At 42.4% G+C, this 27,567-nt stretch overlaps 1 protein-coding gene across 7 annotated transcripts in view; it reads right to left on the bottom strand.

Annotated features, from left to right (window-relative positions):
- The window catches only part of TSPAN18 (tetraspanin 18), a 190,484-nt gene that overhangs the window by 42,873 nt on the left and 120,044 nt on the right, over positions 1-27,567 (bottom strand). For 6 of the 7 annotated variants that reach the window (XM_043516373.1, XM_038406397.2, XM_043516369.1 and 3 more), the window contains one exon: positions 2,040-2,129. The gene's annotated coding sequence lies outside the window, so the exon portion shown is untranslated. Of the gene's footprint in view, positions 1-2,039; positions 2,130-6,399; positions 6,556-27,567 lie in introns of all 7 variants that reach the window. The other variant, XM_043516371.1, reaches the window with a different exon arrangement.

The raw sequence follows: 27,567 nt of genomic DNA, 5'->3' as shown, positions 1-27,567 counted from the left end.
ATTTTCCATCCTGCCACAGGACATTGGTGCTTCAGCAGCCTCCAGACTGAATGGCACCCTGAATTACACATCACAACACAAAGTCATGATGCTGTAACACAAGTTATGAAGAATCACCACCACATCATGCAGGTCCTGAAAATCACCAGGGAACCCTTTAATACACTGCAAGTTCAATGCCTACCTATGCCCTCTAAATTATGACGACTCCAGAAGAAAAAGAGATAAGGGGGATATCAAACCTAGCTGTATTGTAGCCACAGCCACTCTACTTTACAAACATCTCTGTCACAGCACAGACCCCATCAAAAGCATGGCCTAGTGGTCTAAGCACAGGACTGGAATCAGGGACTCCTGAGTCTAATGCCAGTTCTAATATTGACATGTTGAATAGACTTGCATAAGCCACACCACCTCCCTGTCTCACTTTCCCCATCTGTATTTACCTACTGCCCAAGAAGTGAATTCTTCAGAGATCTGCTGATTTATTACAGCCAAGGATCTAGCTTATTCTTCTTTTAAACCTAAATGGACAATTCCATACCTTGCTCCTAATATATTTATGCCCGTTCTGCATGCGGGATAGATTAGACAGATTTTCCATCCTGCCACAGGACATTGGTGCTTCAGCAGCCTCCAGACTGAATGGCACCCTGAATTACACATCACAACACAAAGTCATGATGCTGTAACACAAGTTATGAAGAATCACCACCACATCATGCAGGTCCTGAAAATCACCAGGGAACCCTTTAATACACTGCAAGTTCAATGCCTACCTATGCCCTCTAAATTATGACGACTCCAGAAGAAAAAGAGATAAGGGGGATATCAAACCTAGCTGTATTGTAGCCACAGCCACTCTACTTTACAAACATCTCTGTCACAGCACAGACCCCATCAAAAGCATGGCCTAGTGGTCTAAGCACAGGACTGGAATCAGGGACTCCTGAGTCTAATGCCAGTTCTAATATTGACATGTTGAATAGACTTGCATAAGCCACACCACCTCCCTGTCTCACTTTCCCCATCTGTATTTACCTACTGCCCAAGAAGTGAATTCTTCAGAGATCTGCTGATTTATTACAGCCAAGGATCTAGCTTATTCTTCTTTTAAACCTAAATGGACAATTCCATACCTTGCTCCTAATATATTTATGCCCGTTCTGCATGCGATAACATTTTTTTGCTGAGTAGGGCAGCCAGACTCCATATCTAATGAATATTCAAGACTTGAAAACATGACTGCCATGGACAGCTGTCACATGAAGTCAGCCAACGGCAGCAAAAATGTTTAGTGACTGAGCTCTGACAGGTGGTTATTTTCTAGTTTGACTAAGGCAGCCAACACCCTTACAGCTTATGCCAAGTCTGGGCTCTAAACTCACCTCTGAAAGAACTCAGTTTCACCTGGCTTTACAGACAAAGCAAAACAACAAAAAACAAGAGGGCCAACTTGGCACTGCTGCAAGATGGGGAACACACACAGTGTGACTTTAAAAATTCAAAAAATCCTTCAACTCATGTTCAAACACATATGAATCAGCGGCAACAGTGCAAGGTCTCTGCTGGTGAAGCCATGAACAGAATATATCAGAGCCATCATGTCCATCTGTCATTTGAGATCAATGCAATGCAGACACCATCACCCCACTGAACAGATTTGTGAAAGGATCAGAGGTGGGTTCAGGTAGCAGTTCTACAACCTGCAGTTTGCAGAGAGCCTCAAACTCTAACTTACAGAGCCCTTTCAAATCTCTATTACAGGGAGTTCCCCATTGACATAGGAATTCTCTGTTACCTGGCTCCAGCCCATTTATGCTACCTTAGTAGCACGAAGTGGGCTGGATTTAGTTTGGGAATCCAGCCCTATGACTACTGAATCTCTCACCAAGAAAACACACTATAACCTGTTCATACCTCCCATGAAGCTCTCTTATGAGAACAGAAATATTCCTCTTGGAAGAACAGCAGACACATACATAATAGATGCTGGAGAAAGCCTATTGGATTGCAGAAGAGTAATTTAAAAACTTCACCTATGTAGCTCTTGAGGCTTCAAGCACGATTTCTTTTCTGACCTCTAATGAGCGGTGCACTCCATGTATCTTTTATTGGCCAAGCTTGTCCTATAAGAAATAAATATTCAATTACTGCAACAGTCAATAAAATACAATTATGTTGAATACACCATTTATAAAAACATACCATCCTGATGAATACACTTTGTCTAATTGCATCCTTAATTTGGTGCACATTAGCAATAATGAAAAGCTTTTAGCACCCTGAAAAGCATCCAATTTCATTGGGGTGGTTTAAATATCCACAGACCATATCTACGTATCTATCTATCTATCTATATATCTATAAACCAACACCCACCCCCTACACACACACACAGACCCTACTACACTATTAGATTCAACAACAGCAGCATTTCAGTATTTTACAGGATATTTATGCAAACTTTAATCTGCAGTAACTTTACAGGCCATTTACTGGGAAAATGAAAGAGGCAAAGGAGTAGCTGTAGAATGTCTCTGTATGAAGTGTGGTCTAGTTATTAGAGAAGCAGATTGGGATTCCTGGGGTCTTGCCTTGATTCTGGAAATGATTTTTCATACGTACTTGGGCAAATTACTTCACTTTTCTGTACCTCAGTTTCACCACTGTAAAAGGGGGATAATGATACTACTAATTATTGTTAAACGCTTTGAGATACTTGAATAAAAGGCCTTATAAAAAAACAAGTGTATGCAGAAAGACATAGACCTAGTCAGACAGATGCAGACACTCAGACTGACATACTAGAGCTGTGCAAATAATTCACAATTAAATTTCTTCAGTGAATTTAACCTTTTCATTTCTGCTCAAGTAGTATCTGGAAGCAGATCACAACTCCTCTGATCTCTTAATTGTTCAAATGTAAGTAAACATCTTTTGCACAGGTGGGGATGAGCTGAGACTTCCGTTATGAAAACAGGCTAGAGTTACTTTCCTCTTTGTCTCCTTACCCTCTCACCTGTTGCATCCATTTGTTTCATCTGGTCACAATCTGAGACTGTGGCCGCTTTGTGGGAGGGGTTGCCTTTTATAACTGTTTGGATAGCACCTACTGCAATAAGACCCTGATCCTCAGTCGGGTCCTCTAGGCATCACTGTAATTCAAATTAATCTTTTCAAAATTGTTTTTAGTCTGTGGCTTGATCACAGATTTTCTAAACCCAAGCTGGGCTGTTTAGCTGGGAATGGCCAGATAAATCATACAGGGCTATTTCCTGTTCCCTGACTGGATGAAGAAGCATACTCAAATGTGCAAATTTAAAATCGCTTTTCCACAAATACTTGTGTACATGACTTTGAGATTTGCCTTCTGTGAAGGTTTCTGCTAGTAAAACTCTATCATTTAATACTTGTGGAAAGTGAACACAAAAGGGGCTCAATGTGGTTGAAGCAAATTCATTTTAAAATGTAATTAATATTCAGATTCTTTTACATTATTCCCTCTGCTTTCACACACTCTCTCTCTGTTCCTCAGTGGTTCACACACACACTCTCTTTTCTTGTGAAGCTCCATCCTTAATGTTGCACGTTTGAATGGCATATTTCTTCACACTCTCACTCCATGTGTTGCCAGAAGTACGGGGTAGGTGCCGCTTGGCAGAGAAGATGGCTCTGACTTTTAGTTGGGAGATGTCGCTATGCTATATAACCCTATTATTAAGAAAATAATGAGACTGATAGGATTCCTATTCCTGCTGCGGATGCATACAATTACATTGCTATAAGTCTTCAGAGGCCTGCGTGGGAGGGGAAATTTTATATTTTCTTAAATCACAATATTTTAAAGGAATTACAATACTACACAGAGGAAAAACTGAGATGCTTCAGTAGATAGCAGCAGGTGCTGTGACACTAGAGATGAAAGATAGTGACAGATGACACAAAAGAGCCAGCTCCACCTTCACTCTGTGGTCTGGAAGGGCAGGAAGTCCCTGTGAAACAGACTCTTTCAGGTTAATCACTATGATTTAGTCATAAGGCAAATTATAGCAAGTGTAAAACCACAGGGCCTAGGGTGACCAGCTAGCAAGTGTAAAAAGTCGGGATGGTAGTGCGGGGTAATAGGTGCCTATATAAGAAAAAGCCCCCAAAATCGGGACATCTGGTCACCCTAACAGGACCTGAGACTCAAGCAGGAAGAGATTTAATTAGTGTTTCTGGGAGAAACACAGGGAGTGTCAGAGTTATGGATGATGCCACGCCTCCTTGTTTGGAAGGCTCGATCCCAAGGCCACCCTGCCTCGTCTTGGTGAGCACGTACACATTCGACACACTGTCCTATAATGCCACACAACTCCTCACACCACTGCAGCAAGTTTTCCTGATCTGTTTCCTCCTCATCCCCAAACCTTTTCTTTGAGCTCAGTTCCCTGGAAGGGTCTTTGATTAAGGCAGAGGTGGGCAAACTACGGCCTGTGGGCCGAATCTGGCCTGTCAGGGCTTTGGATTCGGCCCACGCGATTGCCACCTGCCGTGGCGCTGCGGGGCTAAGGCAGGCTCCCTGTTTGCCCTGGCCCTGCGCCACTCCCGGACGCGGCTGGGCACCATGTCCCTGTGGCCCCCGTGTGTGTGTGTGGGCGGGGGTGGGGACAGTGGGATGGGGAACCGCAGCCAATGGGCGCTTCAGGGGAGGTACCTGCAGGCAAGGGCAGCGCGTGGAGCCCTCTGCCCCCCCTTCCCAGGGGCCACAGGGACATGGTGCCAGCCACTTCTGGGAGCGGCACGGGGCCAGGGCAGGCAGGGAGCCTGCCTTAGCTCCACTGTGTGCCGCTGCCACTCCAGAGCCACTCAAGGTAAGCGGCGCCGGGCCAGAGCCCACACCCCGAACCCCTCCTGCACCCCGCACCCCTCCTGCACCCCGCACCCCAACCTCCTTCTCTGAGGCCCCTAAACCCTTGCCGCACCCCTCCTGCACCCCAACCCCCTGCCCTGAGCCTCCTGCTGCACCCCTCCTGAACCCCAACCCCCTACCCTGAGCCCCCTCCCACACTATAGATTCCTAGACACTTCATAGAGCAGGGTTAAAGGCCAGGTGATTGGCTTTTGGATCATGTGGTGACAAGGTATCCTGATACAGCAGATCATCAGTTCAACCAGCTGTTGCCATTCCTTTCCCCCCACCATATGTGCTGTCTGTGCAGGATGTAGGGAAATGGATACACACACCAGGTCCACATGTCCCTTCGAGGGGCAGGCAGCAGCTAAGGGTCATGTGCCTTCTGGATGTTTGCAAGAGGTCAGTGTCTTTATGGTGCAAAAGGAAGGGGAGATATTTTGGTGAATCTGGCCAAGTTTAATCTTAAACCCTTACTAACTCTGCCTGACAGGAAGGCTTTGAAAAAAAGGTGACCCATATGGTATTTTGATAGTATTGGAGCTTGCATGGGCCATCAGCCCCATTCATTATCCTGTAACTGTAGCCACTGTATAAATAACTAATTGCACTGGAATTTTATGGCTCTTACATAGCAGTCATCACTGTGATATGAAAACATTACTGCATGTAAATCCAATTAGATTCCAGAGTGCACTGTGTAAGTACAATTGGACCCCATGGAGCAGCGTTGAGAAGACTGCACAAGGCCATGGAACTAGATACTAAATTACAGTCAATCTAGCTCCTCTTTAGTTGCATTAAAATACTAACGTCACTATAAGAAAGGCCTGTTTCCTGTGACAAATGTCTCCCCTTGCAACACTGAAGCCAAGTGAAGTTGCTGCACTGCCTGATGGCATTTAACTGCTCTGCACAGCTAATTTTGTGAGGTCCCTAGGAGCACACAGATGCCTTAAAACGTTAACCGGATAGACTCTTCTTAAATATTAAACACCACCCCAATCCCCCTATGATTTTAATTTAAACTGAGCTACAACTAAAGCTGTCCTCACTGTTTCTTTCACAAGCACAGCATTCTGGGCAACAGCTCAGCAGGCCTGGGTCTCTTCTGGTTCCTGTCTTTCTACTGTTAATCAAGTCAGAATTCTGCAACAAAGCGACCATGCAAGCCTTGTCCCAGAAACTCTGGTCACAAGTGTTCCATCATTTGGATTGAATCATTAGGGAACATGGGGAAGGGAGAGTAGGGCCTGGGTTGAAACACCTAGGGGTGTGTGTAATAAATAGCAGCAGCTCTGAAATATAAATAATAATACGTATAATTTTTGCTTTATGTTTCCAAAGCACTATGCTAGGAAGCGTTGAGTGGAGTTTAATAAATAACAATACTTACAAAAATCTTACATAATACTTTTCACACCAAGATCTCAAACTGGTTGTCACAGAGCATGCTCCCATAGCCTGCATCTCACTTTGTAAGCATTCCTGCATAGGCTCACCGTAGTGTGCTCTATTTACAGTAGGTCTTCTACAGCTTGAAGCTTCCGCCTATATTGTTCTTCAAACAGACCCATCCCATCTAAAATGCAGTGTTGCCAATTCTCATGATTTCATCATGAGTCTCTTGATAATTGTTTTTCTTAAAGCCCCAGCTCCTGCAATTAAATGGATATCTGATGATGTCAGTCTTCATTCTTAAAGAAAAAGTACGTTTCTAACCCTCACAGCTGTGGATAAAGCTTCAGAATGCGACCCCAGTGCACCCTAAAGGTTCAAAAAGCAGATGTCAAATAAAAAGATCTGTTATTACACCAGATCTATTATTTTACATAATCTCATGATTTAAAAGCCAATCTCATGATTTTGGGGGAGCCTAACAGTTTTGAACATTTGGGGTTGGAAACATTGAAAACGGCCACCTTTACATCATCATACTCAGCCATATAATTAGCTTACGCTTCTCTCCAGAGGTAGAAAGTCAATCAGAAGGCCAATACCCTCTTCTCCCAGCCCACTGCTGAAGTCACCTTCTTAAACATTAACAAAAAGGCATCAGGGTCATCTGTTGGGCTCATTTTGCACTGTCCCATGCATCATTCTGTTATTATTCCCTATTGGAGGGCACACCAGCTTCTCCAAGAACTGTTGTTGCATCTGCGATTGGCCTAAAATCAACTTGCCAGGACAACAAGGACTGTCTCCCCTGCTGCTGGGTCTGCTGAAATTCCTGGAGAGTTTTCTGTAACTCCTTTTGCTGTTCAACTATCCAGTGCACAAGTTCTTCCATGGTGCCCGCTCCACTGTGCCTTCTGGGTGACTTTCCTTTCTGGCCTTTCTCCTACACCAGAAGGGGAATATCCCAGACAAGCCCTGACTTTTCACAGGGTATGCTTTACCACACCCTGCATCTCGCTTTGCAAGCAGTGCTCACATCTAAGAAGGTTCACCACAGTGTGCTTTATTTACAAAGTCATGTGCAGTTTTCTGTCCCCACAGCCCAAGTCTTTCCCCAAGTTTCACCCCATTCCTATTCCCTAGGTACAGGGCGAGAGATAGTGGGGAGACCTGACCCCTCAGATCCTGGGTTTCTTTTCCCTTCCTTTTCCTCGCACCTCTTCCCCACCCACTTTCAACCATCCCTAACAGAGGAGCAGAATCCCCTTATTAACTGGTTAATCATAGAATATCAGGGTTGGAAGGGACCTCAGGATGTCATCTAGTACAATCCTCAACTAAATCATCACAGCCAGGGCTTTGTCCAGCCTGACCTTAAAAATCTCAAAGGAAGGAGATTCCACCACCTCCCTAGGTAATGCATTCCAGTGCTTCACCACCCTCCTAGTGAAAAAGTTTTTCCTAATATCCAACTTAAACCTCCCCCAATCACCCAGTCCTTAATTAGTTATCTCCCCAATTCGGCCCTTGCAGGGAAGCTTTTACAGCCTTAGGCTACTCCCACTCTGTCAAAGTGCCTTACAAAAGAAGATAAATATCATCATCCCCATTTTACTGATGAGCAAACTAAGACCGAGAGAGGAAAGGTATTGCCAGGTTAATGGTAGAATCAGGAACAGAACTCAGGGATACTGACATACAGTACAGTACAGTACAGCACCCTACTCCCTCAGACCACACTGACGCCAGCCCCAGGCCCACTGATGTTTCTGTCATTTCCTTGAGAAACAATCTGGCCCATTCATTACATTTTCTGGAGAACATTTTCTTTTCATGGAAGACGTCTATTTAGGTATCTAAATATAGATTTAGATCCTAACTTTGGGCACCAGGTTTGAAAATTCTGGCCTTCAAGAACAGACCAAATTCACCCTGGGTGCAAGTTACTAGAATTGCATCAGGAGTGAATTTGACCCAATGGCTCTAAAGGCAACAAGACATGACATATCATAATTCTAGGTATTCCTGGTTCAGAAATGCTCTGTGTGCTTCCTACGGACTCCCAAAACTTAGAGCGCTTGACATCACACACAAACGCTCTTCCACTTCTTCTGTTAGGCTAAACAGATCTTACTTTTATAGGGACTGACTCCTTGACACTCTCTTCTGCTCCCCTTCCCTCTAATTTCCAATGATTCAGTCTTCTTTGTTTGGAGTAAATGCCTCAGTATCTTGCCGAGCTGATGACTGTTTGCAAGATGCAGTAATCCATCCAAAAAAAAAATTAAAAAAATAAATAATACATAGGGCAGTTGCTGTGGCAACCTTGTGCACCACAAACCATGAATTTTAATCTCAAATTCCCTGATACTTTTCAGGCCAGAGGGAGGGGAAATCATTGATTTTTAAGGCAAACAGGCAATCAAAAGGAAGTACACTACGAGCCACAGACTCTTCTGCCTAGCACAGCTTGTTAATGCCCTCTGTGCTCCTCCCCCCAAAAAGCCTCAAATAAACAGACTCATTTTCTGGCAGGGGCTTTGGAACCCCATGCTCTTGTTACCTGCTTTAATACAGAACAGTGCTACGGAACAGGGTGGTCACTTTTTGTTTTTAATGGTTTCCACCAGGAAGAGGTAAAAGCAAATACCTATTATGATGGAAAGCTGTGTAGACCCAAAAACATATTCATGCAAACACAGGGCTGTGGTCGTGTCCCTCCCAAATCCCAAAAAAGAACAAGAGGGACATCGCCAAAGTTTCTCTAACTCCAGTCTATTTGAACTACCATAATCAGAACAAACAGAACCAAACCATCTCCCAAGTTTAACTGATCCACCATCAGCACTCCACAATGAAACCTTCACCTCAATAACAATTAACTGATGATTCAGCCCAATTGTTGAGCAGTAGTGTCCTTATGTGTTTTTTATGACTGATGTTGGTTCAGGCAATACACAGCAAATGCCTTGGAGCCAAGGAGTTGCTAGTTGGAGCCATAAAGCAGATTTCCTACCCTTTGGAGAACTATCAGACAAAAAGCTGAAAAAAACAGAATACGTACATTGCCTTATTTAGAAAGATCTTTGGCTCTTTACGTGTTGTTTGAGTGCTCTGAATATCATCACACATATCTCACTGTAGTAAGATGCCAACTTCCTATTCATAGCATGGGATGTACTGGGCAATTTCAATTCCCTTCTCCAGATTAAGGAGCAAAGGATGAATGCTTGCCACACTAACCAAGGGATCTATTCGCCCCTTGATATGCATGTATAACTTCCTATTACTGTTGCTGGGAATTATACACATGCTTCAGGAACAGAACATACCCCCAACAAGTCGTAGGTCTTTCTACAGATTGTGCCAGGATTCCAGTTGCACACAGACATTTTGACTGGGATCTTCAAACCCAGGCCTGCACGGAAACTAATTGCATATGAAAACCAATCGAGTTCCCTGCAGTCAGCACCATTCCAGTGCACACCAAGTGAATTAGCAATGATGGGACACTTAAAGAGAAGTGGATTGATATGTATTTGTAATTATGATCTGAAGAGCAGCAGAGATTGCCAAGAATGATGGAGACAGAGCTTTGGCAGAGCTTTGGTTAGTTAATTGGAGGACAAATAGTCTTCATAATTTTTAATACCAAATAAACACAACTCTCAGTACCTAAACTATTTATAAAAAGTGAAGCACATGCCCTCGCTCTACTCTAGATGGTGCCTATACTGATGTTAAAGCAAAATAGAGAAACCAAGTCTGAAATGCAAAGACTAGTGACCATCCCAAAACTTTGTAATAAAACAACTATGGATCAAAAAAACCTTCATGTTTAAATGGATGAGTTTGATCATTCTGAACACAGGCAGAATGAATTCATTACAAAAATAACATTGTCAGAATTTTCTGAAGTTCTAAAAACCCTTTATTATTAATAATAGTATTGTATTAGTCAGATTTATCCCTCCAGAGCTGTTCTGGGAGCCCCACAAAACACAGACAAGCTTCCTCCCCTGAGGGGATAATAATTTAGAATTAAGATATGACATAAGAAATGAAGAATGATTCAGGTGACTGAGGTGGCACTGACTTTGAGTTTGATTGGTAGGAGATGAACCAGCAAATATACCATAAAATCCATTGTGTGCAAGCACAGAAGATTCAGTGCCACTGTAAATGGCCCCTGTAACTTACTCCATGACAAGCCAAGGAGACAGTGGTCTTAAAAACAACTGGAATTGATTACAGCCACCTGGCTTGAATTAGGCAAGGGTACAACCCCTCTCCACAACAAGATTTACTATAGGTATTTCTAACTCTAGTCCAGAAAGAAAGTCAAAATAGATATATAGATATAGATAACCATGACTGAAGCCCACCGCCAGGTTCAGAAGTTTTCCAAGAAAATAAACTGGAGTTGATATATTTAGGCCCTTCATCTTGGTATGTTAAGATTATGAGTTATTGAATGTTCCCTTCTCCACCTTCCCCTAAAAGAGATGTCTAACGCAACCACTGGTGTAATGAAATGAAGGGTCCCAGACAGCCAGCAAAGAAGTCTTTTGTACACAATAGGAGTATAGATTGAGTACAATTGGAATAAAGACTTCAAGATTTGGCCCCTAAGTGCTTTGGCATCCCTTAGGGTGACAGGCACTATCGAGATACAAAAGATCAGTGCTGGTCAGTTTGCTGCTTTCCAGACATCTAGGGTTTTTTGGTGTCTTTTTTTAACCTGACCATGACCTTATTTTGAACATGCCTAGTTTACCTTTTCTGAGGAGGGGGTTCCTTAATTTATGGCACTTGCAACAGGAAAACGAACATGGCTGCTTGGCATGGAAGGTACTTTTAATGCACAAATATTACAGTAGAGGTTATTCTGGAATGTATCCTGGTTTACCCTTCTATTTTTATAGGCTCCTAATGATTGTCCTAATAGCATCTCTCTCTGAAGTCGTAATAAGCTTACAAATGAACCCATTCAGCACACATTAAAAAGTAAGAGATGCTCCTTTGATTATAGTCTTTGTGGAAATCTCTGATTATTTGTTTTGGTGCTGCACAACAGCAATTAGGATGTGCTGCTGGGAGCCTATTTAGCGGACAGGAGCTGTGAGTTTTGGAGACACCTTAGAGTGCCATGGCAACAAATTCACCTCCACTTCTCAGAGCATAAATCACTGGGATTCTTGCTGCCATCAAGGCCAGCCGAGCACACTCCACCACTTCCAGGAATTAAGAAATAAAAGGGGCCTAATTAAGCTGCTCCTAGAAAAGCCTTAACCATGTTTATGAAGTGTCACGACAAGCTGCGCACTTCAGCTCCAATAAATCAGACTGCTAACGTTGAAGTGAACATAGGGCTTCCTTTGTTGTGCTGCTGAAATGCTGCATCCTCAGGGTTCAAAGCAGCATCTGCTTCATTTAGTCTTTAGAGTGTGTCTTGAATTTCTGCAGTAAAGTGACACCACTTAAGAGAGCGGTGCATCAACCGTAATGCTCAGACATAGCAGGCAATCTATTGCACATTCCTGGGAAAGTTTGCTTAGTGGCAAGAGGACTGCTGCTGCTGCATTCTAGTGCAGTTGTTCTCAAACTAGGGCCACCGCTTGTTCAGGGAAAGCCCCTGGTGGGCCAGGCCGGTTTGTTTACCTGCCGCGTCCACAGGTTCGGCTGATCGCGGCTCCCATTGGCTGCGGTTCGCCGCTCCAGGCCAATGGGGGCTGTAGGAAGAGCAGCCAGCACATCCCTCAGCCCACGCCGCTTCCCACAGCCCCTATTGGCTTGGAGCGGTGAACCGTGGCCAGTGGGAGCCGCGATTGGCCGAACCTGCAGACGCGGCAGGTAAACAAACCGGCCCAGCCCACCAGGGGTTTTCCCTGAACAAGCCGCGGCCCTAGTTTGAGGACCACTGTTCTAGTGTGTGTTCAGAAGTAACTGTATTCACTTTTTTGAATGAGGATAGTGGGTTGGGTTCTGCTGGGCAGTGGCAGCTTACTCCCTTTGCTACCTCCAAAAGGAAACTGAGATATCCTTGTATAGCCCAATGTGCAGAGAAAGAACTGTGTGTCCTCTTGGAAATGGCCTTACTCCTTAAGGATATAAGGCCTGATCCAAATCCAATGGATATTTCTGGGCATTGGATCAGTCTCAAAGGACTTGCCTTCACTAGGAAAAAAGATGTGTTCTCAACTCAAATTAGACAACATGAGGGAAAATCCTAGTGAAAACAAGACGCTGCCTTGATGTCACTAGGATTTTACCTCATATTAACTAATCTGTGTGCAGAGCACATTTTCCTAGTGAAGACAAGGCCACAGAGAAGAACTATATCATCTCCCAGAAACATCCTTATACTTTAAAGCATAGAGTTCCTAAGCAGGATTCAAGAAGGCAGGCACTGAGTGATATTCAATCCTATGTACTTGGTCAGCACAAGGCCTGTGTGAGGCCTAGGTAGTGCAGAGGCCATCCCATGGACTTCTGCAAAGGGGTGAATTTCACCCAAAGAGAAGTATTGTCTCCTCTCAGACAGCTAATGTTCTACACAGACCACTTACACTTTGGCTTTAAACAAACAAAAAACCTCAGTACTGAAAAGAAAGACGAATACCATTTCTTCCCAAGGAGACTTGCTGGGGTTAAAGCACAATATAGCCTTTCAATCAGAGGCTTGTGAAACATTTCTCAGCATGGTGGTTTATACACTGCAGAAGTCAAGGGAGACTTTGTTTTAAATATTGGGAGCTCCTCAGAGAAAGGACAGTGTCTTCTTTTGTGTTTGGAAACTGCTTAAGAGTGAGCACATTTGTCTGGCTCTCCTTTAATCTAAATAATACACAACAAAAACAGTGGAAGCCTCCTCACTAGAAATACCTAAAACCAGACTGGGAATAGCATGAGGCAAAGCCTGAACCAATATCAGTCATAAAAAACACATAAGGACAGGCATGGGCCAACAAAACTGTACGGAGTTTCTTTTAAAAAACAAAAAACAAAACTAACCAGTGAGTGAGTGAGAGAAAATGTGTGTGTGAGAGGAGAATGCCCTGGATACAGATGAAATTTAATTTTCACATTCTTGATTATTGTGCCATCTGCTATGAGAAGAGGACTGGAAGCAGGGAATGTAAAATATGTCTAATTGAAATCAGCATGACATTACTTGCCCCAAAGTAATTAATAATGGTTAGGGCAAGATTTGAAACATTAGTCAAGAGGATGCAAATGTCCATAAAGCAGAAGAAGAAACACATTGTCACTGAATGAAAGGTGGGGGGGGGGCGCCTTTCTCATTAGACCCAACACAAGGAAGGACATAAGTCAACTATTAACTGCCAGCAATTAGGAAGAAATGCACCCAAAGGGCATGTGAGTCCACAAATATCCATTATAGAGTTTTTTGTACCTTCTTGTGAAACACCTGGAACTGGCTACGGTCAGAAAGAGAATCTGGATCAGTGATCCAGTCTGACACTTCCTATGTTGCTGAATCTACCAGGACCTGCATCAGTTTCAGATCTGGAAACATTGTTATGGAGAACAGCAATTTTATGTAGTTGTACAATTTAAAAACAGGACATTCCACAGGACCCATAGGAGATATGACTGAAAAGCTCCTCTGGGATCATACAGCCCAACCTCTGCATCAGTCAGGAAGGGTCTAAATGATCTGTGAAATAATGAAAGCTTTAAATAGTTGATCTTTATCATGAGTGGAGCCTTAATCTCAGTTCAGTTGTGTCTCTTTTCTCACTCAACATGCAATTTGAAAGCAACCTGCCGCCTGCTAAAACATTGTTTTTAATTTTTGTAAGTATCAAAACCAGATTTGGAGGGTGATTGGCCTAGGTTTAGGCTGAAGTGTGTGGAGAGCAGCAGGATGTTTTGGTATGTTTTGAGAGCAGAAAGAAAGCCCTTTTTGACAACTCTCCCAGTCAGATCGCACAGTTGTTGTTACGCCTCTTCCTAGGATAAGAGAAGTTGGCTCAGGCAATGGAACATTCAACTGTTCCATCACTACTGCTGGAAGGGGAGGAGAGGGTTAAATTTCAAACATTAAAAGGGAAACTAAAATGCTTTACAAACATAAAACTTACTCCTAGATCAAGTCTCTGCATCATCTGCTGTACAAATGCATTTTAAGATAAAATATTTGACAATTTTTGTTTACTTAAAATTTGAGGTCACCACTTTGCATTTTACTTGCTAGAGTGGATTACACCAAATCCACTTAGAATGGCAATGGTCTGAAGCAGCAGCAAGGTCAAGTGGCTGGAGCACAGGCTTGGGAGTCAGGAATTCTGGGTTCTATTCATAGTTCTGACAGTGACTTACTGTGTGACCATGGATAAATCACTTCAAGTTAGTTTTGTCTCAGATTCCCAATCTATAAAATGGTTAGTAATAACAACTTCCTCCCAGGAAGTTTGAGAGGCTTCATTCAGTAATATTTGTTAAATGCTTTGAGATTTCTAGTGGAAAGCACTAGGGAAGGGCAATAAAGCTCCCAGGAGCATAGGATTCAAAATGTGGATTAAAAGAAAGCTTTTCAAATGACCTTCACTATAGTTTAGAATGCCACTATACAAGTTAATTCCTTCATACAAACTGAATGACAAATTGCTTTAAAGTTGCAAGTGATAGATAAGAAAAAAATGGAAGCCTTCTACCTAAGCTCTGCTCACAATCCCTAAGCAACTCAGTTTCTGCTAAAGTGATCAGTATTGAAATAATATGAACATTTAGAGTTTGATTCTGAAAGCTCTCTGTTTGCAGAACTCATACTGAAGTCAAATGGAGTTGCTTGCACAGAAGGCTTGTGGAATCACACTATTACATCATCATTAGGTTCCAGAATTAACACTCTATTGCTATTAATGGAGGCACAGTGAACCACCTGTTATCTGTATATGTAGGGCATGATGGAACTGAGGTTCTTCATCACTTAGAATCCTCAGATGACTCAGATTACTTTGGGGGCAGATGCTCAGTTGGTAGTGGTGAGCTCCAGTGGCCTGGGAAAGCAGTCAAACATTTTGCCAAACTTTCTGAAGATCCTCTTCACAATCCACTTATGCTGCATGGTCAATGGTCACACAATTCAAAGGGCAAACCAGAGCTTGTTATGTTGTTGTAGGTCTGTAGGGATAGACTAAGACACAGGGGCGTGGCCATGGGGTTGGAGTCAGCCAGAACCTGTGGGATCTTATTGGGGTCGAGTGGTGAGAGAAATGAGGAAAAGTAAGACCACTGAGCTGTGCAGTAAAAGAGCTACTGCCATGCTGAGAGTTGGGAAGTGTGTGAGGAGGAAAAGGGATCCTCATCCAAATCTTAAAGAAGGATCTGGGTTTGATTTTCAACCCAAGCTGTTATCTGAGATTTCACCTTCATCTTTGGAGCCATTGCCTTCTTCCAAGCTATTAAGCTGAATCCATCCAAATCATTTAGCTTGTGCCCAAGGAAAGGTCCAATGTAGGGTCTCGAGGGGTGACAAGCAAAAGCAACATAGCAGTGAAATGTTAACGGTCTGAAAGGAAACAATGTTTTCCTTTCACAGCTATGGCACGCATGTTCCTCTTTCCCCCTCCCCCTCATCTGTAAGTAGCAAGAGACCAGCAGCAGTGTCAGGGCAAAAAGATGTTGGTTGTTGCAATTCACCCTGGAGGGAGGGCCATGTGTATGCCAGATATCACCGATCTGCTACCTTTTATCACATGACTACACACCAGCCACAAAAGAGTGCTACAGGGGGCTACTAGACTGCCAGTTGTCCCTCACTGGCAGCAGATTGCATTAGGTTCTCAAAGAGGTCAGCAGAAGTGTGAGTGTCCCAAGGGCATCAAGGGTCAAAAAGTTCAGGCTCTTGATTGCTAATAAAATCTTGAGGGGTTGTTTCTGCTTTTAGAAAACACAGGACTAACAGCTGCTCTGTCACAAGTAGCTCAGAAATGGGAACCAGCCTTTAAAACAAAATTGATTTTCTTGAGGATTTAACTGTGCACTCTCACTCAGCTCACTTTGAATATTATACATACGGAGAGAAAAACTCCTTTCACAGTTGAGAGCAGTTCAATATTCACTCCCATCCCATGGGAGAAAGGGCCTCACTAACTTTCTGGTGACACACATGAACTGCTACTCTGGATACCAGATGCACTAATTATTAATTAGCCCTAAAATAATTTTGGTCTGCTTCTGCTTATCAGCATCACCCTTACTCTACACTAGGAATCCATTTTAATCTCCACTAGTGAGAACAGTAAAACCAAGTGCTATAGCGATGGATATGCCGCGACTAGACAACAGAATAAATACTGGAGATAGGCAGGTAGACAATTTCAAAATGCATCCGATGAAGTGAGCTGTAGCTCACGAAAGCTTATGCTCAAATAAATTTGTTAGTCTCTAAGGTGCCACAAGTACTCCTTTTCTTTTTACTGTTCTGTTGAGAGACGTACAATGAGAGCTGTAGTTTAATGAGTCACACACCTACTAATTTCTATCCACTATGTTTCCAGTGGGCCCATCACTTCTTGATTGGTATCTGCTCACAAAGAGCGGGATGGCCCTGGGCCACGTTGCAGAATTCTGAGGCACACCTGATTTGTGCTTTGTCCACTATGACATTAGTGTTTCTACTCACTATGGCTGAACATGTGTAGGTGACAGAGTTAGTTTCCCCTCTTTTAGCCTGATGAGCCCCAAAAGGGATGAAGAATTAAGGTGTGGCATTTCTAAGGAGAGCTGCACAGCTGGTGAAAACAGTACAGGCTCTTCTTGCCCTGACTGAGCCCTCATGATTCCCAGACCTGAGCTTTCCTGCATCTCTCCCCCACATCAACTCTCTGTTGACAAGCTAGGTTTTCTGCCTCACTGATGCTTCCTAATTTCCCTCTTCTGCAATGTGATGTCTTTACATCATTAGCCGTATCACATACCATGCACATGTTACACAATAAACTGTCTACTGCCTTATACTATTTAACTCTGTAAAGCCTTTTGGGACTCCTACAAAGACACCTTTATATTGTATTCTAGGAACAACTGCTTTTGCTCAAAGATACCCGAAAGAAAGAGGAGCTGAGTATCTCCTGCTGATTGCTTTAGCGCTGTTCAAATTCAACAGAGGAAGTGGAAGAATAATGGCTGATACTCAAGTCAGGCTTAAATTCTAGCTCTTTCATTTTGACGCAACTTTAAATACCCTGCCTGAAAATACCAGCTACCATCATGAAAAACTGGTATTTAAAGGTTGTTTTTCTGATCCTGTGACAGAAAGGGACTCATCATGTGATACGTTACCTATCCACAGATTTAAGCCAAAGACAACACCCCAGGCAAACAACCCCGGTTTCTGAACCAAAATTTCTCTAACACTTCTCACACCATTCCAGGATTTCAGTGCTGCAGATGGGCTCACTGACTGCAAAGTGTTTCAGAGTAGTATCCTTCTGGCACAGCAACCAAGTCATAGACAACTAAATAACTACAGAATTTACCCGTGTCTGCTGGAGAACTGTTCTGTGGAACACTAATGCTGCTTAGCCCCACACCAAAGGTCCAGAATAAATTGCTTTCCCACCACTTATGTCCCTATTGTTGGTTTAATGATTCTGAAGCTGGTCCCACCTTCAAATTACAAACAGGGTGGTGTTATTTTGCCACCAAAGTGGTTCAAACTCCTGGAAAAAAAGTAACGTGATAATTTTCCCCACTCCAGGATAGAGATTATTTTGTTTTATTTATGGTCTTGTTCAGCAGTTTAGCAGGAAAGAAATGGCAGCAGCAGCCAATGTTATATCAGCAATTACCCTATCAACAGAACCCATTGTAACTAAGCTCTCTAATCTGCAAGCCTTTGGTTGAATGCTTAAATGTCTATCTCAAATGTTTTATATATCTATATGTATTTTAATTTGGGGTGGATTTAGTTTATAAATATTCTACCAAGGTTAAAGACAACAAAGGTGGGATTTTAAGTTTATGAAGCCAGCTTCAAGTTACCACCCATGGTATATTACTACATTTGCACTGTTTAGAGACTAATATTGAGTCACCCACTTTAAAATATTTTACAGCCTCGCTGTAGTGGCTTATAAAAACAAGGGGATTTGCCTGGGGCCCGGTGCTTAACCTCAGTAGCTCTGACAACATCTACCCTCAGATTGTATTTCACTTTCCCAACCACACAACAAGAGCCAGGCCTTGTTAGAAGCCATCAGTCCTGTTCCAAGAGATGTTGCATTTTCCTAGTTTCAATTAAAAATGAAAAACATAATAGCTGTGTTCCATTCATTGAACTGACCTCCCTCCTATTGTATCTTAGGCCTGGGTCTACAATACCCTTAAAAGTTTTACCAGGATAATATTTCAGTTCGGGGGGGGGGGGGAGGTAATATTTTCCTCTGAAATAGTTATATTGGTAAAAGTCCTAGTGGATGTAGTTATATCAGTATAAAGTATAACTGTGTCCACACTAGGATTTTTTGCCACTCTTACTATGCTGTGAAGTTAAAACAGCAGAACTATCTAGTGTACATAAAGCTATGCCAACAAAGCTGTGCTTTTACCAGTATAGCTTGTTTCGCTCGTGGAGGGTGGCTTTACTGTACCAATACAGAGCTCAACTTTGCTGGTATAGCCGTGTTCACACTAGGAGCACTTTGCCAGCATAGAATACTAGAATATTGGTTAAGTGCTTCTGGTGTAGACATGGCATTGGTGTATTACTTCAACCTTCAGCAAGCTAGCAGAAGAGACTCAGGCCTTGTCTACATAAGAAAGGATTTGCCAGCTTAGCTATATTGGTAGATATTCCTATTGGAGGTGCAGCAAGAGTACTTCTGCCAGAAGAGCTTATACAGTTCTCCAAACAAAGTTACAGTGGCAAAAACACTTTTTTGACTGTATAATTTTACATACACTAGGTATTTAGCTAATATAAAAATGTAACTATAAAATCACTTGCCTAAGCAACATTGCGAAACTGGCCAAAATCACCAGCATAGAGCAGGCCATAAGTAAACATTGCTTTAATTTAAATTAATAAAGTACAAAGGTCTAAAGAGTCAATGAAAAATGTCTAAAAAACACAATATGGACTTTTAATGACCCAACAGAATAAATCAAACCTCCCCTCAAGCAAATGCTGAGCAGTGGGATAGGCCTCATATTGTGCTCTAATGGTCAACAAACTCTAGCTGTGTCAGACCAGGTGGGGAAGCAAATTCCAGAGTTGAGAACTCTCCAATAAGAATGTTCTGCCTCCTACTACACACTTTTAAATCTAGGGACTATTAGCACAAGCACCTCAGCTGATCGCAACTGTTAAGGTAGTTTGTGGGTGTCATAAATATAAAGGGAAGGGTAAACACCTTTAAATCCCTCCTGGCCAGAGGAAAAACCCTTTCACCTGTAAAGGGTTAAGAAGCTAAGATAACCTCACTGGCACCTGACCCAAAATGACCAATGAGGAAACAAGATACTTTCAAAGCTGGGGGGGGGGGGGGGGGAAACAAAGGTTCTCTCTGTCTGTGTGATGCTTTTGCCGGGACCAGAGCAGGAATGCAGGTCAGAACTCCTGTAAAGAGTTAGAATCTAACGCTTAGATTGCTTACTGTTTTGTTTAAATGGCTGATAAAATAAGTTGTGCTGAATGGGATGTATATTCCTGTTTTTGTATCTTTTTGTAAGTTAAGGTTTTGCCTAGAGGGATTCTCTCTGTTTTGAATCTGATTACCCTGTAAGGTATTTACCATTCTGATTTTACGGAGGTGATTCTTTTTCTTTAATTAAAATTCTTCTTTTAAGAACCCCATTGCTTTTCATTGTTCTTAAGATCCAAGGGTTTGGGTCTGTGTTCACCTATGCAAATTAGTGAGGATTTTTATCAAGCCTTCCCCAGAAAAGGGGGTGAAGTGCTGGGGGGATTTTTTTTTGGGGGGGGGAGATGTTTCCAAGTGGGCAATTCCCCTGTTATTATTGTTAGACACTTTGGTGGTGGCAGTGTTTAATCTAAGCTGGTAAGAATAAGTTTAGGGGGTCTTTCATGCAGGTCCCCCAATCTGTACCCTGAGTTCAGAGTGGGGAAGGAATCTTGACTTGGTGGCAGAGCGGTGGGATCAATTTAAGATTTTTTAGGGATTAATTTGAAATCATGTCTGAAAGCCAGCATCCAAGCCAAGCATAGATCAGTGTTTATACCTCGAATTGCATCTAGGAGTAAAAAGGAAATCATTGCAGTTGAAAAATGAGTATAAAACACTTCCTACAACTACCAAGCATCCAGGGAGCATCCACACATCACCAGTTGCATATGCTATAGTTTCTAAGTAGTTTTGGAGGAGTCATGGCATTAATTTAACCAGAAAGGCATGAATGGATCACAATGAAAGAGGAAAAACCCTCACGTCTACTCAGACACTAAAGAAAGTTACTTTTGGCCAGTCATTTCACCCTAGAATCCCGAAGTTGGCCAATGACAATGTGTAATGCTCAGCTCACTTATAGTCTCCAAACACAGGGAAATATTGGGAACAAGAGCGAGCATGCTGAGCTATATGTGGGGAGCCTGACATCAGCAAGGATGGCCCTTGGCTGTCGAGGATGGTTCTGAGTCAAATCAGCTCAGAAGAGATACTATCCACAGGGACACTGAATGGCTGCACAGAAGTGAAATATACACACAGTTTGGCATATAGTCATTAGCTCTCCTTTGTCAGAAGGATAAGAATACAAGGATACTTATAAATCTAAAGCCTTGATTTTACAATGACAACAGTCCTAGAAATACTAAAGATAGTCAGACAAATAAATACAGATTTAGGGAAGGTGTTTTGATTCAGAGCTTCAAAAATACCACTGTGATGGCAGCCCTATGCATAGACAGACAGACTTCTTGGACATTATGCAAACTCCCCTCACTCACAGACACTGAGCTCCTTGTTTATCATGATGATGTCAACCTTTAGAACAAAATGGAAGCTCTCCCTGCTCCTGTGTGTGACTCTATTAGTATTGATGATAGGTCAGCCAAGGCTGCATTACTACAACTGTTCAAACAACAGCGGATCATTTCTCTACTGTAATTTACAAATTTAATGGTTTAATAAAGTCTGATTCAGGAGTACGGTAAGGTCTATCAGTCGAGGGGGGTGGAATAATTACATTAATAAGGTAACTGAAGTCATTGCTGTAATCTTGTTTGCTCTTTGGATTATTAATTCCAAATAATATGTGACTGAAAAAAACGGAGGGCAAAAAGTGGTATGTGAGTGTGCGTGTGAGTGAGGGAGAGACTGTATAATTACAGGGTGCCAAAGAGTGATGAGGGAAGCTGCTGGATATTTAACCTTGGAAATGGAGACTACTTTGTTTCTTGTGCCATTAATGTCCACATGTATCTTCCATTAACTCTTATTAGGGTTAACAGGAGTTACACACAAGTATCTCTATAATTAATGTTAATGGCAGTTGTGTGGGGGCACTTATGAAAGACTAGATGCAAAGTGTATTTCTCCAAGGTTAAACATCCAATAACTTACAAGTTTCCATTTTCCTTTTTCACCTTAGATGTCCTGTAATTAATCATACATTTAAAATTCACATGCAGATTGTGCATACATTGACATGCTAGCATAGACAGACAGTCACCTGACATATGCTGAAAACACACAGATACACATGTTGCCCTATTCACACTACTCTGATATACACACATGCACACTGCCCTAAGCTTACCATACTGATATACATACAAAAGCACACAGACACATGAACCAATACATACCCTTCCCCGCCCCGCCCCCAAGATACATGAAGGAACAATTATTCTATCACATATTAAGACAAATCATTTTTCAATTAACAAACCAGTTTACAGCAACAATTTCAATTACCCTTATTAATGCCATTATGCCCCCCCCCCCGACAGACTCTATATCGTATTCCCAAATCAGGCATTATTAACAAACCATTAAATCTTTAAATTAGAACAGCAAAACTGTCTGACATTATCTGAAAAGTCATAATAATGCACCTTTTATTGTGCCTCTGGCTCCAGCCCCGAGTTCCACAGCAGTAGTTCATTTAATGGCATTAACAGACAGCTTCCAGCCAGAGGTCATTTATTAGCAAAAATAAATGTGCTGAGTCCTCTCTGCTTTCTTATTCCATCACAAACTGAGAATTTCCATCAAACTTATGCAACTCTGGAGCCGAACAGGCTTATAAACTGCCTTGAGATGAGAAAGTATTTATAAGGCCTTAGGGAACTGGACAAATACACTGCTGTTCCCCTCATGAGTCGTAGACATTATTTCAAGAAACCCTATGATGTTGAGGTCTCTGCCAGATACAGTGCAAAGCTGGTCACCAGCATTGAAGAGGCAATATGAAGGATGAAAGTTCTGAACATCAAGGATAAAAGTAGTGACAAGTGCCAACCCAGATAGAAAGACATAAGAACAAATTCCTTGCTGGTATAATTCCACTGATGCCGGAGGAGTTATACCAGCAGAGAATTTGACCCACATATTTAAACCCTCTTTGTGCCAGCAATCAGATCTGTCCCCGTGCTCTTTGGGGCTGCAATCCTGAAGCCACAAAATGCATCTTCCTGGTCAAAACTCTCGTTGAAATGAATACGTGTTTTGCCTGAATAAAGATTTAGCAAAAATGAGAACAAGCGCTCTGGATTTCTACATTTATGAACTCATTCACCTTTACTCACCCTAAGTTACACTAGTGCAGGGATATGCCTCCCAGGAGGATTCATCCAAATTCAGAATTGGCTATGTTTTGCCTTCACGAAATGAAAACAATCATCTCTTGTGTTCTGGTTTCTGCCCTAGGGAGTTAGTGACTCATGCAGGACACTGAGGGCTCAGCAAAATTTCTTTTTCCATCATCCTGTTTCTTCTATTAGGCATGATGGGTTGGCTTATCACTAATGTATTTTAAACATCCACTTAGAGGACAATTTTCAATAAATCTTCTCTCTTCTTTATTTTTTTCATAATTTTGTAATTGATTTTTACTGCTCATGAAAGCAAAAAAGCATGTGCTGAAAGAAACAGACAGAGCATTCAGGCCCTGTTCAAGCTTAACAAATACAGCTCTGCTGATTCACTTCACTCCTGGAATGAAAACCCATTGGCCATTCCAATTCTTGGCCTTCATGAATACAACTCAACCCCAACATGTGACATCCAGTTCTACTGCAGTTCCAGGGCTCCAAACACAACTCTTCCAATGCACCTCAATCCTGATGTATAGCTATTCAAGCCCTGGGCTCCTCCTATACAGCTCTGTAGATGCACTGAGCACAACTTCCCATGTTATTGAGTCCTGGCATCCCACAACTGCACAACCGATAACCTCTCCTTTTCATATTCCTGGCCTCTGCTGAGCAGATACTTCCATTGTGCCAAGCTACGTGATAGTTTTGTGAAGAGAACAGACCTGGAGACTAGAACGAAAAGCTCTCTAAACCCATTTTCACTTGGTCAGATATGGACTCTTCATGAGCCACAAGTGGCATCACTCAGCTTTGAATCTCACGTGAAGAATTTGTATTTGTACAGTTTCATAGAAGTCAGATAAACTCTTCTTTTCTAGAAAGATATAGAATGCCACTAAATCATTCCATTACAGCCAGTCTGTGCAGAGGGCAGTTTTGCACACACAAAAGGTAACATTTTAAACTGTGCCTTAAATACAGGAGGGTGGCCTTTATTTCAGTGTGTGTGATTTACATACATTTTGGCTGAGGATAGATTTTGACTGGATGGTTGGTACAATTTCAGCTTTTTGCCAACACCCTTGTAAGATCATTAAAATGGAGAACAGCAGTGATCAGCCAAGTTCAGTAGAAAGTCAATTCAAAGAGCGCAATTAACTTTATCTCAAACGTTACCCTACATGGCATGGATGCTATTCAACTATGCTATAAACTATGATGTCCAGTTCTTTTATCCAGGATTGTAACAGGCAAAACATGAATCCATACTGGCGACGCAGATGCCATGTAGGGATGGTTTCCATCTAGGGGACATGTGCTCTCATTCTCTGTTTCTCTTCCCATCACATATGGAAAGAATAGGAAAACTTAAACTTTTCACTTTGATAGGGCACTGGACTGGGAATCCAGATATCTGAGTTCTATTCCTGGCTCAGCCACAGAACTATTATGACCATATATCATTTTGCCTCTCTGTGTTTGTTTCCCATCCCATTCTTTCTCCCCTGTTTAGATAGTCCCCACAGCAAAGAGTTACAATGTGTTTTGTATTGCACCTACCACAATGGAACTCCCCTCTTAGTTGGGGCCTCTAGGTGCTATTGTTGATTTCAAAGGAGTTAGATGAGTGTCACCAAGAGCATAATATGGCCCTATGAGAGTGAGCGTTAGTCATCATCCTCAGATACACTAATATGGGCACCAATTCCAAGGGTAGAGAATTTCAGAAGAATCGACCATTTATCTGCTTCCTAGCATTTACAATACAACATTCATGGAACATCATGGAGTTTATTGTATCTTCTCAATTAATCTCTCAAAAGCCAAGGTCTCCCTGTAATGTACCATAACGTTTAATGTAGGCATGAAAGGTCTCCTGGCATCAGCATCACTAACACTTTTTGGTAAGACCAAGGTTTTGTGCCAGCGTCTTTGAACCAGGTGTATGTGCCACCCCCTTAGAGGTGGTTACATTTCACTGTTGGAGTACGTGTTTAGTGTGGGAAGTGCATTGGGATCTTCTGAAATGAAAGATACTATTTAAAATGCCCCAAAATAAGAATTATTTTCCTAGACACAAGCAATTTCCACGAGGTATATTTTAAGCTATGGTGCCAATTTAGAGACTTAATCAGATGCAGAGGGAAAAAATGGTTACCTAATAGTATCTCTAAGGCACAGAAAGTTCTAAAAGACCACCTGGCTAACAGCTAACACCATTTTCCAAGCTTTGGAGAAGTCCGTGCCAAACTATCCCAAACATAGCCACATCTTCCACCCCTGCCATGAGCTACAGAGGAAAAACTCCAGCCTTTCTTACTTCAGTTCTCTTCTTCCTTCTCCACCCTTCAATTTTCTTAATAGATGCCCATACAAAGATCTACTACAGTCCAATTAAAACTCATTGAGAAATCTGTATGCTCAGACCAAAATAGCAGCAAGAACTGAGCAATGGTTTAATGCCCACATGAGGAACACCATACATTTGCATAGAAGACATGGGTCATGACCAGTCTCTTGGGAATTCATACAGTGGTAACATGTAGACTCCTTGCTTTGCCCAGAGCTCAGACCACCACCCCACTATATTGCACTACAGGAAAGAACAGAACCAATGGCTGGTGTGGGCAGGCATCCTTTCCATTATTGTTATTAGTCCAGGCCAGATCTTAGGGAACCTGCACCTTGACATTAAGCAGCACATGCTATATTAGTTTGAGAACTAGTGAGTAGAGTCCTGCCTGGATACAAGATTTGTATCTACATCTGATCCATGATCCGCAAACATGGTCCGCCAATATCTGCAGATTTGCAGGGGTCTACTAGTGAGCACCACAGGATTTGTCTGAATCCAGCAGCCACAATAAAGAATTTCCTTTATATTCATTAAAACCCAATCCTGTCTCTTCTTCACCATGACAGACACTCCTACATGCAGGCATTCACAGCGCTTCAGGAAGCAATCGCTGTGTTAATTCTTTCAACCGGTCCCTGGGGTTCACTGCTATGCAATTCCTCTAAGGAACCTCGATATCACCTACAGGTGGCATATTAGGTGGCAAGAACAAGCTTCAAACACAGCAAATGCCTATCTCATGACAGATCCTACAGTCCAGCCCCCTGTTTTTGACCTTCCATGCTGTGTTTGGGTATAGCTCAATTGCTTCAGATATGGAGTAATCACATGTGCTGCTAAAGGGTTTAAGTGAAGCCTTTGTAACTCCCCCTTTGCCAGTTACAAGGTAGGTCACACACTTGCAAGCTGCACCCATTGGTAAGAGTCGTCTGATTTGCACAATACTCTTCCCTCAGCTACTGAATTGTAAAGACACCTAGACTAACACAATTGATTTGACCCTCTATGTAGACGCAATAGACACACACACACACACACACACACACACACAGCTATGCAACAGAGGTGCATCAAGATGCATGCTTCTCTGGCTGTCCTAGAGGTCTGGAGTCCTAATGTCAGCTCCTCCCTGGGTTTATTGTTTACAGTGAACATTCTTTTAATGCTGTGGGTTACATCTGAATGAAGCTAATCTTTCAGCTGCAAAACCTACACAACTTAGCACTACAGTCTTAGCTGCTTTTCCTAATTTGAGACTTGAAGTTGCTCTCAGTCATACAGCCTGATAGTCTCTCTCTTCATAGAGGGGCACCAAGCTCTGCTCATATTTATACTGCGTCTCCACTAAGCTAATCCATCATCACCACATAAATCACTTTGAGGCAAACCAAGAAATTCTGGCTTCCAGGTGGATTGTCTCAAAGAAACAAAAATTGATTGTGGGTGACGGGACTGGAAGATGCTCCAGTGATGTCACAGAACAGAAGCAAAAAGCCCAGAGGCCATGCCTCAGTAGAGCTGTAACATCCCTCTCCTGCCATATGACTCAATGTGGGGGGGAGCGGGGAGAGAAGAGAGTATTGTTAATAAAGCCACTGGGAATATATATCTGGAGGGAAAGCCAGATGATACAAAGCTGGGAGGTATTGCCAATTCAGAGAAGGATCAGGATATTATACAGGAGGATCTGGATGACCTTGTAAACTGCAGTAATAGTAATAGGATGAAATTTAATAGTGAGAAGTGTAAGGTTATGCATTTAGGGATTAATAACAAGAATTTTAGTTATAAGTTGGGGATGCATCAATTAGAAGTAACGGAAGAGGAGAAGGACCTTGGAGTATTGGTTGATCATAGGATGACTATGAGCTGCCAATGTGATATGGCTGTGAAAAAAGCTAATGCGGTTTTGGGATGCATCAGGAGAGGCATTTCCAGTAGGGATAAGGAGGTTTTAGTACCGTTATACAAGGCACTGGTGAGACCTCACCTAGAATACTGTGTGCAGTTCTGGTCTCCCATGTTTAAAAAGGATGAATTCAAACTGGAGCAGGTACAGAGAAGGGCTACTAGGATGATCCGAGGAATGGAAAACTTGTCTTGTGAAAGGAGACTTAAGGAGCTTGGCTTGTGTAGCCTAACTAAAAGAAGGTTGAGGGGAGATAT

This window comes from Dermochelys coriacea, chromosome 6, assembly GCF_009764565.3.
Source record: "Dermochelys coriacea isolate rDerCor1 chromosome 6, rDerCor1.pri.v4, whole genome shotgun sequence".
Classification (NCBI taxonomy): domain Eukaryota; kingdom Metazoa; phylum Chordata; order Testudines; family Dermochelyidae; genus Dermochelys; species Dermochelys coriacea.
The sequence above is the reverse complement of the archived record's forward strand: the minus strand, read 5'-3'. Positions and strand labels throughout refer to the sequence as shown.